Raw genomic sequence first — 5,000 nt, 5'->3', positions numbered from 1 at the left:
AGATTCTGTGGGGGCAAACTTAAAGGTAAGGTCCTCTCGTGGGATTGGTCGTTCTTTAAGGATTGATGTCCTCATCATGAAAGCCCTCTTTCCTGCGTCTTTCCGGCGCTTGTCTAGCATGTTCCAGTGCTTTGTTACTGGAGCTTGTTTTTTTTTTTTTTTTTTTTTTATATTTTATTCGGGCACTTTAAAGGTGCCCAGCGAGTAACGAAAAAAACGATAACAACAGAAGCTAGCGCAAACAAAGGATAGATACAGTATTTACAATTATGTACAGGAAGAGAGCGCGACATAAAATAGGAGAATTACACTATTATTGTTATTATTATAGAAGAGAACGCAAGTAAAGAGGAGAGTTACACTGTCAACTGGGAGAGGAAGAAAGCGCTAAAAAAGGGGTACACTCTGTGGGGTCCTGTTATTTATGTAAAAAATCTCTGGCTTTGGCAAGTACCACCTCGAGGAGGGGGTCTGGCCTTGTCCGCAGTAACTGATGTTTAAGGTTTAGCGATTGTCGGAAGGATTGGGTCAATCTTTTAGGGATGTTCTTAGCAAAATTGGGATTCTTTTTAACTTTATTTCGGGTTTTCTATATTGTGTGGGTAAGGGTGGTGTTTAAAATAATGATGAATGCTCGGTGCTCGGGTGTATTATCGTTAAGGAGTTGGGGAAAATGTAAATAAGTAGGATTATGGAAATAATAGGGGTTTTGTGGCATCAGTGCTCTAAGAACTGAAATAACTAAAGAACGAAGTGGTTGAATTTGGGTGCATTCAAAAAATAAATGTTTGTTAGTTTCGTATTTGTTAGAACAAAAGGTACAAAAGCAATCATTGTCTAAAAGAAAGGGGGTATATGTCGACTTAAGGGGTAGCAAATTATAAGTAATACGAAAATTAAATGTCTTTAAATAATTGGGTAAAGAAGGATGATGAACCAAGGACCAATATGTCAACTGAAAAGGGGTTGATTCGGGATTTGTCAAACGTAAATAAAGAGGTTTTAACTTAGGAGAAAGTAACTCAGATTCAGTGGGAGCAAACTTAAAAGTAAGGTCCAAAAGATATTTGTAGAAAGGAGAAGGTGTTGTGGCATGAGGTAAATTATTTCGGGTGCGCAAATTAAAAAACTTAGAGAGGGGTAAACCAATATTGAACTCAACAAAAGAAAGAGCAGGGGTTGTGGGGGTATCCAAAATTCTATGTTTATAGTAGTTTTTAACAGGAAAGAGAAAAAATAGATTTGAGTAAAGTGGTATGTTGGCGACGCCATACCCGCCAAGGTCACGCGACGCCGCCAGGGTTTGAATGGGAAGGGTAGGATTGTGGTGACCCCCAACGAAGCCTGCCACAATGCTGTCTACCGCTTCCCGCTGTCCTTCGGGGAGAGGGTACGATTTGGCTAAATAAGAAATATGGGGAAGGAGTAATGTTTTAGTGAGAATGCTTTTTGAATCATAGGTCAGAAAGGGGTCGCTTATAGAGGAGACACGGGTACGTAAAGAGAAAATGGCTTTGCGCCATGCCGCGGTGATTGAGCTGGGGTGTCCGATTGGCATGTTTAATGGGCTTATGGCCTTACTGTTCCAAATTATACTGTATTGGGTAAAATTATGAGGGGGATTGATGGTGGCGATCGCCTGGGTTTTGGTGGGATTCACGGTTAAGCCTGATACACTGGAAAAATTTGTGACGAGGTCGAGGGCAAGTAAGAGGGAGTCGCGGCCGGTCACCGCTAGGTGACATCGTCCGCGTAGGCGACCGCTTTGGGAACGTTGCGGCATGGTGCGGGAATAGATCTAATTGAAGGGTGGTTTTGAAGGGCAGCAAGAAGCGGGTCGACAGCAATCAGGAAGAGGGTCAGGCTAAGGGGGTCACCTTGCCTAACACCTCTCCTGATCGGGAAACCCGTTGTGGCAAACCCGCTGAGGAGGGCTTGTGATGAGGATGAAGAATTGAGTGAAGATAAAAAATCAGCAAAAAGTGGGGGAAAGCGTTTTAGTTTTAATTGTAAAAGAAGCCAGTCAAAAGAAATAGAATCGAAAGCTTTTCGGAAGTCAAGAGAGATAAAAAAGGAGTCTGAATTACGATTTTTGGCTGAATAATGAAGATCGCGAAGAAGGGTAGTGGCGTGAGAAGATGTAAAACCAGGTTGGGCAAACTGATTAGGGGGAATTAACTGTGAAATAAAAGGGGTAATACGTAAATTAAGTGTTTTCGTCAAAATTTTATAATCTAAATTAAGAAGGGATATTGGGCGATAATTTGATAACAAAGAAGGGTCAGATTTTTTAAAAATAAGAGTAATATGTCCGGATGTGAAATTAGGAGGAGTATAAGCATTAAGAAAAGAAAAATTAAGGGCTGATGTGAGGTCGGCCCCGATCAGGTCCCAGAACAGTTTGTAAAACTCTGAACTGAGACCGTCGGGGCCGGGGGTTTTGCCATAGGGAAAAAGAAAAACCGATTTTTTAATTTCTGAACCTGAAAAGGGGGAAGATAAATTTTCTAAATAAGAATCAGGAATAAACTTAGGAGGTTGTTTAAGAAAAATGTTCGTGGGGGTTGGTAACTCAAGATTTTGATTAGAATATAACAACTTAAAAAAATCAAAAGTATGTGAAAGCATTTCTTTGGGGGTAGTTAAAGGAATGCCAAAAGAATCTTGTAACTCAAAAATAGGGGGATTAAATTTTAAAGGAAGAAGTTTTGCATAAAGGGCTTTGTCAATGATGGGTTTAAAATTAGGGTCTGAAGATAAGGATTTGAGTAAATTAGAACGGGAAGATTCCAAATGAAAATTAAGTAAGGATTTTTTAACGGAATAAAAGGAATTAAAATGTTCTTTCAACGGAGAAAAATTAAGAGTAGTTCTGATGGTATCAAGGGATTGTTGGAGGGAAGAAACATAATCACGTGATTCTTTAACTAAACGTTTCGAATGGGAAATTATAAGGGATTTAATTTTAACTTTAAGGGATAACCAAAAATCAAGGGGGTTGTTAAACATAGGAGCTAGTGAAGACCAAATAACATAATGACGATTTAAATCATAAACAAAAAAGGGGTCGTAAAAGGTTTTGACATTATTTTTCCATGGGCCTCTGCCCCTTGGTGGAGCAGAGACCAAATTAAGAGTAAGAATAACAAAATCATGATCGGAATAGGGGCAGGTAATAAAAGAATGATTTTTAGGCGTTAAATGAGGAGTAACATAAATGCGATCCAAACGGGATTGAAAATTAAAGGAACGACGGGAAAATTGAACTAAATCGGGGTGGAGTAGACGAAAAGAGTCTTGTAACTTAAAAAGGTTAGTTAATTGTGCTAGATTTGTGCTGGGGGGAGAGGTTTTGATAGGGGGAAATTTATCTAAGGAAGGGTTTTCAACACAATTAAAATCTCCAGCCAAAATTATAGGGTGCGGTGATGTAACCTAGGAATACAGTGAATTAAAAAATAAATTATTACTGACCGGGTTTCCAGAGGGGGCGTAGATGTTGACAATATGGAGGGTGTGGGTGCGGGTTGAGATGTCGACCGCGATAATACGGCCGGCAGAGTCAGAAACAGATTTTAGAATTTGGAGGTTCGGAGAATTGAGAAGAACTGCGACACCCCCTTTGGCGTAGCCATCGTAGGGTGCCGAGTTTAAGAGGGTAGGGCCGGAAGTCCATTCGGACTTCCAGAGGGATTCGGTTTGGGGTAAAGAGTGAGTCTCCTGGAGGAGATAGATGTCAAAAGCTAAAGAGGAAAGATGGCGGAACAAGGCCTGCCTTTTGGTGGCCAGGCCCATGCCATTTACGTTTAGAGTGCAAATTTTTACGTGTGACGTCATTATGTTTAAGTAATTTTACAGGAGATACAGACACAATAAAATAAGACACAACAATAAATTCCAACAAGTCCATTATTATTATAAAAACATTCATTATTTTGCGTAGTTAAAATTAAGTTTAAATTGTGGTTTGGTTAAAATCAATTGGTATTCGGACCCCACAGTTACAAGTTATTTTTTCTTTTGGTTTTAAACGGTAAAATTCCTTACACATACATTGAACGCATAATGCGTCACAGCCCGGGCATCTTAATTTGGTCCCGTAATTCACAGCAGGGCTCCAAAACCCGCATTCACATTTTATATGTCGTTTCTCGCAGACGCAAGAGAAGTCACTGACCTCACTAGGTATCCTTGTTCTGCAGCATTTGGTGTAGTTGTTGCTTCTCCTCCTCCTCCTCTTTCTTGGTTGCGGGGTGCTTGTTTTAATTCCAAGTGTAAGGAGCCCGATATTGGCTGCTGGTGAGAGGGAGTCGGATGGAACTCCAGGTGATGAGGTGGTGGTAGTTGTGATGGAGGTGGAGGTGGTGTCATTGTCGGAGTCGGTACTTTCGTCATCTTCTTCGTCGCTCCTCTTGCGTTGGGAATGTTGCTCTTCTAGCTGATGGGGATCTTCCTGCTGTTGGGGATGATGGTCTTCAGGTTGCAGGTTCTCTTGTTGCCGTTGTTCTTCGGGTTGTTGTTGCTCTTCGGGAAGGGGGTGTTGCTGCTGTTGGTGGTTTTGTTGCTGCCGCTCTTTTTTCTTCAGGAGTTGTGGACATGTTTCCTTCTCGTGTCCTGCCTCGTGGCAATAATTGCAGTGGGCAGCCTGGGTTGCATAATAGAAGTTAAGCTTTTTCGAGTCTAGCCATACCTCTCGTGGAATTGGGTGCTGTTTCAATACAGAGGCCTTCAATAGAAATGCTCTTTTCCCTTGTTCTTTTCTTCGATTGTCAAGCATCTGCCAGTTTTTGGTCACCGGTGCGAAGTTCTTGAGGAAGGTAATGATTCTGCGTTGCGTCATCCATGGTGGCACATAGGAGACAACAACCCTTTCGATGTCTTCGGTGTATGCGTCTGCATACACCGCTTTCCCAGTGTTGTTGAGGGAGGCAGCAAATTCCTTTGCACAAGCAGAGTTATTGGTATAGAAGGTTACCTTTCCTTGTGGGTACTGGATGAAT

Source organism: Ascidia mentula, chromosome 2 (genome assembly GCF_947561715.1).
Source record: "Ascidia mentula chromosome 2, kaAscMent1.1, whole genome shotgun sequence".
Taxonomy (NCBI): domain Eukaryota; kingdom Metazoa; phylum Chordata; class Ascidiacea; order Phlebobranchia; family Ascidiidae; genus Ascidia; species Ascidia mentula.
The sequence above is the reverse complement of the archived record's forward strand: the minus strand, read 5'-3'. Positions refer to the sequence as shown.